Source organism: Sarcophilus harrisii, chromosome 1 (genome assembly GCF_902635505.1).
Source record: "Sarcophilus harrisii chromosome 1, mSarHar1.11, whole genome shotgun sequence".
NCBI lineage: Eukaryota > Metazoa > Chordata > Mammalia > Dasyuromorphia > Dasyuridae > Sarcophilus > Sarcophilus harrisii.
Window position 1 is genome coordinate 134,189,081 of NC_045426.1, and position 14,598 is coordinate 134,203,678.

At 34.8% G+C, this 14,598-nt stretch overlaps 1 long non-coding RNA gene across 1 annotated transcript; it reads right to left on the reverse strand.

Annotated features, from left to right (window-relative positions):
* Positions 1-1,373: 1,373 nt before the first annotated feature.
* LOC116423170 lies at positions 1,374-13,904 on the reverse strand. Its single transcript, XR_004233655.1, has 5 exons — positions 10,579-13,904; positions 9,692-9,755; positions 9,090-9,229; positions 7,582-7,756; positions 1,374-1,814 (listed from the first exon to the last, which is right to left on the reverse strand). It is a non-coding gene; the product is annotated as an uncharacterized LOC116423170 (long non-coding RNA).
* Between the last annotated feature and the right edge of the window lie 694 nt (positions 13,905-14,598).

Consider the following 14,598-nt stretch of genomic DNA (forward strand, 5'->3'; position numbering starts at 1 on the left):
AGGTAATAGATAATTACATAATAGATGGATATGTAGATGATAGAAATGTAATAGTTGAATAGATAGAGTATTTATTAAGCACTTATTACATGCCAGACACTGTGCTAAGTAATAGGTATATAAATATAAACAATTTTGATAGTTCCTGCTCTCAAAACAAACAAACACCCTTATATTCTAATAGGGAGACAAAGGAGATGAAAAGCAGCTGTTTGGGGAAAGGAGGCAATATTGTATTGAAAAATTGGTGTCAAAATTTATGACCAAAGACGGCTTAGAGACCATTATGAAGAGCAAAATGGATAGTTTTGATTACATTAAATTTAAAAGATTTTGCACAAACTAAACCAACAGAAACAAGATTAAAAGGGAAGTACAAAAGTGGGCAAAATATTTACAGATGATATTTCTGATAAAGGTTTCATTTCTACAATATATAAAGAACTGTGTTATATTTATAATACAAGTCATTCCCCAAATGATAAATGGTCAAAGGATATTAATAGATAATATTCAGATGAAGAAATTAAAACCATCTATAGTTATATTTTTAAAATGCTCTAAATCATTATGGATTAAAGAAATTAGATTAGCTCTAAGGTACCACTTCACACTTTTCAGTTTGGTTAAAATGACAGGAAAAGATAATGAAAAATATTGAAGGGGATGTGGGAAAACTGGGACACTAATAATGCCTTGTTGGTAGAATTGTGAAATGATACAACTATTCTGGAGAGCAATCTGGAACTATGCCAAAGAACTATCAAATTGTGCATGCCCTTTGACCCAGCAGTGCCACTACTGGATCTATATCCCAAGGAAATCATAAAGGGGGGAAAAGGAACCACAAATGCAAAAATGTTTGTAGTAGCTCTATTTGTGGTAACAAATAATTGGAAAATGAATAGATGTCCATGAATTGGGGAATGGCTGAACAAGTTGTGGTAAATGACGGTAATGGAATATTATTGTTCTGTAAAAATGTTGAATAAGCTGATTATAGAAAGGCCTGGAAAGATTTACATGGACTGATGCTGAATGAAACAAGCAGAATTAAGAATACATTATACCCAATAATAGCAAGAATGTGCAAAGATCAACTATGAAAGGCTTAATTCTTCTCAGTGGTACAGTGATCCAAAGCAACAATCACAATAGACTTTGGACAAAAACAGGTCATATGCATCCAGAAAAAGAAATAAGGAGACTGAATATAAATCAATTCATTCTATGTTCACTTTTTTCTTTTTTTTTCTCTCGCAGAGTTTTTCCCTTCTGCTCTGATTTTTCTCTCCCAACATAATTCATAAAACAATTTGTATTAAAAATAGATAATTTTACTAGGAAAAAAAAGAAATGAAAAATTGGTGTTGAGTTCTGGTAATTACCTGAAATTATCTGAAAGTGAAAACTCATCTAGAAAAGCCCAGGTTGGTTCTAATGGCAAAGTGCAAGGTTCCTGGCAGGAAAGGGGGTGTATAAATAAAGATGACAGCTGAAAAGGAGATAGCTTGGTTTGGAAATCACAAATAAGAATTTATTTTTAAGTGAGCAGACACTTTTGCAGCAGAATTATATTATAAGAACAACTCATTTAGGGTAAATGTCTTTTATCAAGTCAAGCAAAAGATTGGATTTCTCCTCTTGACAGTGGTCATCTGGAAAAATTCAGTTGAGGTCATGAATTTCAGACCTTTTGAAGGAAGAGACCTCTTCCGGTTACCATCTCATGGCAGGAAGATAAAGATGAAATCATGGCTTTCCAAGATGGAGATTACAGTACATTAGAAGAAGTCTTCTCAAGAGGCTGCTTTCTAGAAAATAAATAGTATAACTGTCAGAGTGGAAAATGACCCATATGATGTTGTACTTTCTAAGTCGATTATTCGAATTCCTCTTGCATTGTAAATGTTGCCAGTATTCCATAAAGAAAGAATAAGATGTCTTACTGATTTAAAATTCATTAAAACTGTCAATTAGCATAATATAACAAGAGGGGAATCTGAAGACCTAAGACTTTTCAGACTTCAATAAATCTAACAAAAGGAAAACAATAAAGAACTTAATAACTTGAATAGAATTTTAGAAAAATTATGTACAATAAATCTTTGCTGATTATCGAATGAGAATAGGAGTGTACATATTACTCAGATATGTATGACACTTTTACAAAAATTAATCAAATATTGACCAAAAAACCTCACAAACAAATGTATCAGGCATTGTGCTAAGCACTTTTAACAAATGTTATATCATTTTATCATCACAATAATCCTGAAAAGTAGGTGCTCTTATTATTCCAATTTTACAATTGGGGAAACTAAAGCAAACTGAGATTAAGTGACTTCCCAGGGAGACACAGTTAGTATGTGAGGCTGAGCAAGAAATATTATATTTCAAATTATATAAGGAAACTGTTGGGTATGGGTTAAGAAATAGTTTGATTAGTGAAACATAACACATAGGAAAAATTTTTAAAAAGCATAGTAGTGTGTATTTTTATAAAGCCAGAGATCCTAATCACTAGTGTAATAACTTAATATTTAAAAAAAAAAGAAACTTCTGAAAAAATTAGAAAGCAATCTGGCAGAAACTAGGTATAGATAGGCCAACATTTTGCACTGTATACCAAAATATTTTATCTATATTATATATGTGTGTATATATAAGCATATAATATGTATATTTACATATAAATTTATATGTTGTTTATCTTATACACACACATATATTATTAGACATGTATAGTCTTATATATTATGTACAAAAACAGGTATGTATTGTATACATGTATACATACATATATATGGTATAGATTAAATGTCTTATTACAAACAAATTAGAATAGGCAATGAATTACCCCTTATTTCTGTGCATAGAAGAAGAATTAATGACAAAGCAAATAAGGAATAAAAAGAGTCTTGGAAGATAAAATGAAAATTTTTATTATATAAAATGAAAAGTTTTTTCTACAAACAAAATCAATGGAGCTAAAATTAGAAAAAAACAGTTAATTGGGTGGAAATCTTTACAGCAGATTTTTCTGATGAGTCTAATTTCCAAGATATATATATATGGAACTGGTCTAAATTTATAAGAATAAGAGTCATTTCCCAGTTGATAAGCCATTTCCCAAATGCTCAAAGGATGTGAATGGGAAGTTCTTGAAAGAGGCAAATCTAAGCTACCAACAATTATTTTAAAATTCCCAAATTTTTAAGAATTAAAGAAATGCAAAATAAATCAATCCTGTTATATGTCTTCTTCCTCACCATCACCTCCAATCTCTGTACCTTTCAGCTCTCCCCGCCCCAAGTCAGCACCTCTGGACTATCTATAGTCTCTTCCCTTCTCCATCTCCAACTATATAATCTGTAGGCATTATAAACCCCACATGTCTAAAACCAAACTAAACATGTCTCCTCCAAAATTCTCCCCTTTTCCAAACTTATGTTTTACTGTTGAGGACATCACCATCTTTCTCAGTCACTCAGGCTTGTAATCCAGCTGCATCTCCTTCACTCTCACATGCATATCTAATCAATTGTTAAGTTCTGTCCTTTCTACCTTCATAAGATCTTTCATATGTACCTCTTTTCTGCCACTGCCAGTACCTTGGTGCAGTCCCTCACTCTCTCACACCAAGACTAATGCAAAATAATAAATATCTCAGTATTTTAAATCTTTCCCCATTGAGATAATTGAATTGATCCTGTATCAATTTAATTGATCCTATTTACAATTAATTGATTTTGTCATGTAACTGTTTTATCTTATAATTTATCTTATAACTGCTTAAGTCATAGTTCTTTGTCTCTCAATTTAGTTTAGAGATTCAGCTGACCTGTAATGGGTTATATTTAAAAATCCAGTTCTCTCACTAATCATTGCTCCATTCTTGCCTCAAGAAATGTTGCTGTCCATGGAGGATGCCTAATGTGGCCTATTATCTTTACACTACCAAGTTATCTTTCAAAGATACTGTCTTGCACTTGAACTCAAACAATGAGCACTTCTTAGTCTCAGAAAGGAAGAAATAAATCATTGCTAATCCCTCATAACCAAATTTTAACCAATCATATTCACATTTCATACTTCAATCACACTTCAGTTATGTAACCAGTTATGTTGTCCTCAACCCCGTGAGGTTCTGTTCTTTGTTCTGTATTCCCCCAAATCTATAACTTTTTTTTAACTCTAACAATCTGTGATTCTGTGATGATTAAGCTCCCTGGAAAGCCCACAATTTTCTTAGGTATTTTAAGTACATATATAAAATGTAGTTCTTTGAAGTCACAGATTATTTAATTTTTTTCTTTATATCTCCAGTATCTAGCACAGTGCTTAGAATGATGAGTGCTGATAAACTGAGTGATGTGTACTATAACTTTAGTACTAAAAAACCTAGAAACCATATGCAGGAATAGTTGTAAGCAAAAAAATTACTTTTGAGTTACAGCTTTGGATGACTGAAGTATATATCTATTTCCTTGGAGATTCCAAATCCTTTAATACCCTGTGACTGGGATAAGAAGGGAAGTATGTCTGAAGAGTTTCTTGATCCAACCCTCAGGATGCATTCTCTGAGTTTCTGGGCTTTTGTCTAGGCTTTTCTACATACACTAACCTTGAGCATGGCAGCCTAGTATGGAATATGCTCCTTCCTCTTCTCATCCATAATAATTTCTTAAATTTCCATCTTCATTGTTATTGATTAATCATATCCTAGGGCTATTATCTTTATTCTCTCTCTGTTGACGATATGGAATCAATATTTTTGATTAGTATTTCCTGATTCCTACTGATCCTTTGATCCAGCCCCACATCATAGCCATATATCTTCTCTCTATCTTTCTTTCCTAGGTCTCCATTTTTCATTCAGGCTGGAAGTACAGGGGCTACTAGCTGGCCAGTTTCCAGTATTGAAAACCACAGGAGCTTTAACCTGCTCTGTTTACAATTTAGCCTGATTCACACCTTCTTAAGCAATCTGGTGGTCTTCTACTCTAAGGGAGTCACCATATTAATGCTAAAACTAGTTACCCAATTAGCAAGGTCCACTGCAGTTCAGAACTCAAAAGCTGGGATTGCAGCTGTGTACCACATGCTGGACTATAGTCATATATTTTAATATGAAACACCTCTTCTTCTCCCCTACAGGGGAATAGAATGTGGTTAATTAATTAAATACCATGTTTTGGAAAAATGGGATTTTGTGCTATTTGTGAGCCACCAACCTAGTTGATATTTCAAGATATAACTAGTCTCTCCTCCAAATTTGCCCAAGTAATAATGAGGCATTTGCCAGTTATCAAGTACAGCAATACTTCTCTGGGGGACTTAAATGAAAGCAAAGACAATAAAGAAAGCCTCATGACCTTTCCTAGAAGGAAGCCCTGCTTGACTCTAACACAAGTTCTGTAACTATTATTAAGGGATAGTTTGTTTATCTTGACATAATGCCTTCTGAAAGAAGCTGGTTTGGAGCTAATCTAGTAGGGAAAAAATCTGTTTCTGAGAGGATTTACTGCCTTGCCTCATGGATTAACACATTCCCATAAATGAAAATGTCTGAGTTAAAACCAGAAATTTTGGCCCCAAAGCATCCAGCTTGAAAATTCTATTCTCAAATGAATTTTTAAAGGTCAATTCAGTTGAAAAAGGGAGACAATAGGGAGGCATCTCTTTGGGGTGATTCCAGGATAACTGTGATGTAAATATTAGGGAGGACATTGGGGAAAAAACAGGCCTGAGAAGAAGCTCACTTAAGATGTGGGTCCTGCAAAATAGATAATAACTATAGCAATCTAGTATTTGACAACCCAAAGACCCCAGATTTTGGAACAAAAACTCACTATTTGACAAAAACTGCTGGGAAAACTGGAAACTAGTATGGCAAAAACTAGGCATTGACCCACCTAACATCATAATTCAAGATAAGGTCAAAATAGGTTCATGATCTAGACATAAAGAATGATGTTATAAACAAATTAGAAGAACACAGGATAGTTTACCTCTCAGATCTATGGAGAAAGAAGGAATTTGTGAACAAAGAAGAACTGAAGATCATTATTGATTACAGAATAGATAATTTTGATTATATTGTTAAAAAGCTTTTGTACAAACAAAACTAATGCAGACAAGATTAGAAGGGAAGCAATAAATTGGGAAAACATATTTACATTCAAAGGTTCTGATAAAAACCCCATTTCTAAAATATATAGAGAACTGACTTAAATTTATAAAAATTCAAGCTATTCTCCAATTAATAAATGGTCAAGGGACATGAACAGACAATTTTCAGGTGAAGAAATGGAAATTATTTCTAGTCGTATGAAAAGATGCTCTAAATCACTACTAATGAGATAAATGCAAATTAAGGCAATTCTTAGATACTACTACTCACCTCTCAGATTGGCTAAAATGACAGGAAAAGATAATGATGAATGTTAGAGGGGATGTGGAAAAACTAGGACACTAATACATTATTGTTGGAACTGTGGACAGATCCAACTATTCTGGAGAGCAATTTGGAACTATACTCAAATTGTTATCAAACTTTGACCCAGCTGTGTTTCTACTGGGCTTTTATCCCAAAGAGATCTTAAAGGAGGGAAAGGGACCCACATGTGCAAAAATGTTTGTGGCAGTCCTCTTTGTAGTGGCAAGAAACTTCCAAGAAACTGGAAACTGAGTGGATGCCCATCAAATGGAGAATGGCCGAATAAATTATGGTATATGAATGTTATGGAATATTATTGTTCTCTAAGAAACGACCAGCAGGATGAATACAGAGAGGATTGGTGAGACTTACATGAACTGATGCTGAGTGAAATGAGCAGAACCAGGAGATCATAATACATGGCAACAACAAGATTATACAATGATCAAATCTGATGGACATGGCTTTCTTCAACAATGAGATGATTCAAACCAGTTCCAATTGTTCAGTGATGAAGAGAGCCATCTACACCCAGAGAGAGGACTGTGGGAACTGAGAGTGGTTCACAACATAGCATTTTCACTGGTTTTTGTTGCTCTTTGCTTGCATTTTATTTTGCTTCTATTTTTTTCTTGTGTGGCATAATAATTGTATAAACATGTATTCATATATTGTATTTAACGTATATTTCTATCATGTTTAACATATATTGGACTACTTGCCATTTAGGAGAGGACATGGGGGAAGGGAGAGAATTGGAACTCAGAATTTTGCAAGGGCTAATGTTGAAGAATTGTCCATGCATATGTTTTGAAAAATAAAAAGCTTTAATAATTAAAAAAAAAAAACTGTGGGTCCTAGAGATGGGGTAAGGAAAGAGCATGCCATCTTATAAAATAGTTTCCTATCATAAATAATTATTCTTGATATTTAGATGCTAAGCTTAGTTGTTCCTCTGTTGATTAAGGATAAATGTTATCAGTGTCCTCTAAATTTTGGTACCTTGAGTTAAAAGTTGTGGTTACTCTACCCTAGTTAAGTGTGTATTCATACTTCCCCTCCAAGATAATTCTCTAGCTTTTCATATGCTTTCCAGAATTAGGACAACATCCCCCACACACACATACACACATACATACCTTGAAGCTCCCTCTGCCTTCTCCCAGCCACATTATAGGTTGAATATCCAAAGGGTATTTGATTACTATTTTTCTTAGGGCTCTGAGCTTCTCAGTTGAACTTGTAATGACTTTGATGGATGTCCCAAATTCTAAAGTCACTGCTATGCAATTCCATTTAAGTATGGTTTTTAATCTAATATTAGAAAAGAATAAACAAATCACCAAAAAAACAGAGTCATCATGTGACCATGGGAAAATAGTGCCTAGATGGACAAAGGCACAGCTACCCTTCCTAGTATCATCATTCACTGTCCAGAGAGGTCAGTTTCATAATTTTTTATGTGAACTCAATTCAAATCCAACACTTTTCAAACTATCAATTTTTCCAACTCTGTAATCAGTTAGAAAAAATATTTTTAAAAATCACATCAATATACCAACTTAATAACTCATAGCCAGAAACTGGCTCCCAGTAGTTCCACGTGTTGGATTGAAACCAAGAAGAGAATCTCTGCATATGAATCTCTGTATATATTCTGTATGATGCACTAGGAAGGACCTGATCATGTACCAGGAATGGATCTTCATAATCCATTCTTCCCTTGACACAGTTCTATTTCTATAAAATGAAAAGACAAGGTATGGAGAAAATAGAAGAATTTCCCGATGCCATTTGGGATTATACAATCCCCCCAAAAGCATTTAGATAATGTGGAAATTTTCAAATTGGCAATGGCCATGTATTTCTTGAGTGGGTAGAAATATAAAATGGTAAAAATAAGTGAGAGAGAAAATTTTAGTCAGGAATGGAATGTTCTCTCCTCCTTTTGAGAAAACTGGCCAAAAGAAAACCCCTCTTCATACATTGTTAAAACAAAATTTTTATTGCCTTGCAACCTGAATCCATGTCAAAGCAGATTTCTTTTATTTAGTCTTGATAAGCAGTAAGGCATACTCTTAACTTGGCTTTCTCTCATCTTCCATTCACAGAGAGCTGAAATTACACTCCAGACTTCATGGGCCATTTTTCATAACCTCAGCTTTGTTTTATAAATTGCCTTCAGGAAAATACCCATAACCACTCCATGGGACATAAAAGCAAACCTCTCTGCCCTGGATGCCAAGCCATGATCTACAGAGGAGACAGAGAGTTGAGTCTGAAGACTGTGATAAAGTAAGAGCGAGTGATCTTGAAATTAAAAAGTCCCATGTCAGTTATTTCACTGTTATAAAGGAAGCTCTCAGACTAATGCCAAAACCAGGGAACTGGCAGCAATATTTTTGTCCTTTGATTGAAGTCCATGACAGCTGAATTTCCCAAGACTTAAGACCATATTATCAAATATCACCAGGGGACTAAGAATTATACTAATCACTTCTGAAAGAGGCAAAGGAAAGCAAGGACTGCTTAGATCAGGACAGAGAAAACTTACTTAGCTTCCACATATATTTATGTCTAAAAAGGAGACTCAATTTACCAAAATGAATTCCATCAAAGAACCAGGGCCTTAACACAGATGACTTACTTCTGTCAGATGTGGCTGTAATTTTTTTAAGGCTAGGACATTTATCTGTTGAATCATTGAGGGATTCCTGCTTCTTCACAACCTAGAATGCTGGAGTGATTTTTCTCATGGTATTTCAAAACTTCCACAGCTGCTCTTTACTAGAAATGGGAAGTGAAAGCACTTTGTAATGGTAAAGAGAGATGAAAATGTGTTATTATTATTCTCAACTAAAAACCAGTAAGATTTTCAAAAAACTATTTAAATTAATATTTTTATTCTTAATAAAAATCATTTATTCAAAGATTATTTATTGAGCACTAAGCGTTATGAGGAGATTACAAAGATAAATGGCACATGCATTTTATTTTCACATCTAGTTCATAGGCTAGTAGGGGGAGAGAAAAAAGAAAACAAAAATATGTTTAATGCAAGGTAAACTGTTAAAGTACATTCAGAATGGTATCAAGAGAAAGCCATGGGAATTCCAAGGGGGAGGAGATCACTTCCGGTTTGGGGGAGGAGGAAGGAGGAGAATGACTCAAGGGAAAGGATTAACATTTGGGAAAATTTCTGACTGCTTATTGATGGTTTTTCTTAGAAAAGTGGTTCTGAAATCTTACCCAGAGAGAATGTCCCCTCTTCTGCAAGGAACACAGAGAGAACTTCATGTTCTTTTCCTTTTCCCTGTTGAGCAACAAAAATATCAGTCAAGAGTCAAAGGCCTAAATGTCAGGTAGGAGAATCAAGACATGTCTGTGCTAAATAGCCAAGTTCAGCTACTTAATCCAAACTTTGAGAACCCAAGGCTCTAAGATCCCAAGCCTGAATGTCCTATACTATATAAACAACAATATACTACAACTAAAACTAGAATGAATGGCAGCTGGGAAGAACCCCAGGAAATAATATCTGAGGAGAACTGAAGAAAGATAGGGATGAAGAATGTTTTCTTTCTCTCTCCATCCCTGCAGAAGTACTGGGTTAATACCCTCCAAGGTCCAGACTGACATGTTTTTTTCCCAGAATGATTAGGTGGATCAATGGTGAAGAAAAATCAAATATCCCAGTCATCATTCCAACATCTGCCTAGTAAACTCAAATCATGATTTTTTATGACATTTTCTACCTTCCCTTTCCACTATGGTATCTGGAACTTCACTTATTTATAAAACAAAGAAATAAAAAAAATAATCATCTTTCATTCTACAGTTCTTTTTGCCTTTCTTTCACCATCTCAATTGTTCCTTGATAGCTAGGATTTTTCAAAAGACAGAAAACTTCTTAATACTTCTCCAAAGCTAGGTTCCTCTCTCACGCCCCGAGGCACTGAGACAGGAAAAAAAATTGGTATTATCTAAGCCTCTCACTGATATTCCTAGACCATTCTTCTGCCACCATCACTTAGCAACCACCTTTTCCTTTTGAGCATACACTTCTTTCCAGAGCTTTGTTGCTGTAATCTAAAAACTTCCAAATCATTCCTTTCCCTCTCTAATAAACTCAATACCTGGCTTACAATCTTCTTGAGGCAATGTGGCTTGATAAATGGAGTTGCAATTAAAGTCAGGAAGTCCTGGATTCAAATTCTTTCAAAAACACTTAGCTGTATGACTCTCGGCCTCAGTTGTTCCATTTCTAAAATGAGAGTTTTGGACTCAATAACTTCAAAAGTCCCATCTAGAGCAAAAATCAATGATCCTATGATTCTTCTCAACCTCTCAAACCATCCCTCCTTTAAACACTCTGGGCTCTCAGCTCTGCAGTACCATCATACACCTCTGATTTTCTCAATCTTGTATAGATGTTATCATATCTTAAACTCTCTTCCCTCCTCCTTCCAGATTTCTGCTCAAATAAATTTACCACAAGTGCCAGAGTTCCTAGTCAAAATGTTTCCTGTCCCTCTACTGTTCTAGGCACCTAGCCATAGGTCTTTCTTCAATTCTATTTTCTTCCTCCTAGAATCTTCAAGGAAAGATCTCCCATAATGTGTATTGTGAACTATGACACTGAATGTTTTCTAAGTGTTTCCCCATTCCATGGCTTCAGGGGTCAGGCAATGTGTTTGTGAAATGAGAAGCTCTGGACACTAATTATAGCATATGTGACCCTACATTACAAAATCAATGTCCACACGTAATGGCCAGCTGAATTTTCTGGCATTAAAAATATTTTTTAAATAAAATAGTCCCCCAACTCACCCCAAGGAACCTCTCAGCCCTATTTTGTTTTTCTGTCTACAGGCTCTTTTTCTCCTTCCTATATACATACAAAGGTCTCCTATATCCTTCAGGACCTTTTCTTGAGTCTCCTATCCTCTAAAAAATTTTAAACATAAAAATTATGTTTAAAAACTGGACTGGGGATAGGTAGGGGTGGGAATGGGGATAGGGTATGCACACACAATTTTAAATTTAATCTCCATTGTTAACCGGTTTTAAGCCTAAGCAAAAAACAAAGCAATAAACCAAGTCCTGATTTATAATAATTGTTGGTCTACATTAGGTATCCTTAACTTCCTCAAAAAACATTCCTTCTGTAACAATTTGCTATCTAGCTTCCAACTTTCTCCCTGCCCCTAATCCTGAAGCTAGTCTTCAACTATCACCAATGATAGTGACTAAATGTTACCCTTTTCTCAGTCTTTATCCTCCTTGACATTTATATGGATTTTAACTTTGTTGACTAACCTTTACTGAATACTCATCCTTCCCTTGGTTTCTGTGAAATTGCTTTTTCATATTTCTTGGATCATTCTCCTCCCATTCTCTAAATGTAAGTATCCCTTAAGATTTTGTGTTTGGTCTTCTCTTCTCTCATTATACACTCATTGTGATCTCAACCACTCCAATAATCCATGTGTCACATCAATGCAGTTCATTTCTATATCAGATCTCTATATCTAAACCTATCTTGCTTAAACTTTAGTCCCAGATGAGTTGTATCTGAGTTGATTTCAGACTGGGAATAACTAAAATTGAACTTTTCCCCCTTAAATGTAGACTTCTCCTCCTCACTACCATTTTACTTTAAACCTAGACTTTCTCTCTTCCTCACCACCACTTTTCTAGTACCACAGTTTCAAATTCTTGATGTTATCTTTGATTCTTCCCTCTCCCACATTCCTAATATCCATTCTGTTTTCAAGACTTAGAAACTCTCCTTTCAATGTATTTTTATTATCCTTTCCATTCTATTTATTTTGCCACCACCCTTGTTCAAGCCCCCATCAACTCTTATTTGGACTATTAAAATAGAATTCTACTTTTCTTATCTGTAGTTTCTTTCCTTTCTAACCATTATTTTGCATAAGTGCTACAATTTTCTTCCTAAGGCATAGGTCTATCCACATCATCATCCAACGCAAAAATAATCGATGGCTTCCTACTGTCTCTAGAACAAAATACAAGCCCACTGGCCTGGCATCTTAGGTACTCCACAGAGTGGTGCAACATAATTTGGCAACCAGAACTACTAAAGACAGTGTCAAGAATTCCAAGAACCAGAAGAGGAGGCAAACCAAAAAATAGCATATTTTATATTTATATTATTGTTATGCATTTCAAGTATTATGGGATGGCCATGAGATATGGATGATAATGGTCTCTGAAGAATTAAAAATTAATATCATATAGTAGACAATGGAGAAGATGCAATAATATACTACTCTATAAACAACAAGGAACTTTGAAAGACAATTGTCAAAAGTGTCAATGGTGAAATATATGATAGGAAAAGAAAATGGACTGGTCATGTGGTATAGGGAAAGGATGATAGGCAGACATCCCAAGCACATCCCAGGTACAATTTATAGCATCAAGAAAAAGTAAAGACAGGCTCCAACATGCTATGGTGATTTTATGGGAAACCATCATTAGTCAGAGAGGATGTGTGGGAACTGAGATGTTCAGATCTATGTCATTGAAGAAAAGAGCCAATTCAAAAAGATGGCAGGCGCCTTTAGGAGTTTCCACTCAAATTTATGGAGTTCATATTGCAGGTTAGGTTGGCCTTTATCAGCTAGCATGGAGCCTAACATCTCTAACATTCTGATACCTCTTCCCATTCTTTCTCTATTCCCACAACCTTTAATGTCAAGAAAACCCTCTCTACTAACTTAGAAACAGCCTTGCAAATTTTCCCGAACTCCTCCAGTCTCCACTACTCCACTTCATAGAATTTCCTGAAGTCTTTCTTATGCACAGATGTGGCTATGTCATGCCTATGTTCAAAAATGTCCTTTTACTCCCTACTATATAGTAACGATAATTTAACCCTCTTTCAAAGCCCTTCACAGTCTGCCACCAACTTGCACTAGTCTCTATAGTATAACTCTCTTTCATGAATGCTTTATTTTCTAAGAAAACTGGACTATTTGGTTTTCTGAATACTCACTATGTTCACCTCTCTACTCTTATGTAGTCCATTCTTCTCCATCTTCAACTCCTCTGTGAAGCCTTCCTTGATTCCTATTCCTCCCTTTCCATAATGATCTTCTTCTCCCTTTGGGCCTCATACACCACTTTGTATTGTGTGTATTGTAACTTTTCTTGTTACAATATTAGTATCTGTCTGCATCTTATCCTCAAATCCAAAAATTGCAAAGAGAGGAACTATCATATCCAAACTTTCTGTTTCTTCTGTTTTTTCACTGTCACTCAGTGATTAAAAAAGCAATTGCTTATCACGGAGCTGTAATATGTTTATTAAATAATTAATATCCTTCATACTATGGCATTGTACACACAAGTACCTAACTGTTTTGTTGAATTGCATTAGATAAGACTGAACTGAACTGAACTGAAGTGAATTGAATTGTTTCCACAAGAAAATGAGTTCTGAATTCTAAGCAATTGTTTTAAAAACAAATAGAAAGATAAATTGGGAACTTCCTGTGCCAGCATAATTTATCCTTATTAGTAGTGTTTCAAAAAGTCGGGTAAGGAACAATCTTTTAATTACCACCAAAACCCAGGTCTTTTTGAAGCTCTATGCTTTTTGTTTATCTCTATGCATCTGTGTCCTACTACTAACTAAAAATTTCAGTTTTGGTTATAAAATTGGGACAGATAGCAGGGACTATATAACGAGACAGATAAGATGTGAATGAGAAAGCATGAATAGGCAGAGCACAATTACAAGTTGATGGCCTTTCTTTTATTGCTTTGTGGTGAAATTTTTCCATTTTCTTCTACTCAAATACAATGCAATCACTTTGTTGCTTGGGCATCAATAAGAAAAATCAATCCCTGAAATCAATAAAGCCACTGAAAAACAGATTCAGAACCATATTTTTCTACTGGATTTTCTTGTGGACCTGAATTGTTCATTAATTTAAGAAATTATGAAATAATGTTTTGCATACCTGATTCTTTGTTTATTCACTGGAAAGGACAATGATTAGCATTAGGAAACCAGATGACAAGCACACTTTAATAACTAAATGAGTATAATAACCAAATGAATAGCAAAAGAATCAATGAAAAATGATGGCAGAGAAGCAGAAGACACAGGAACAGCAAGGGGA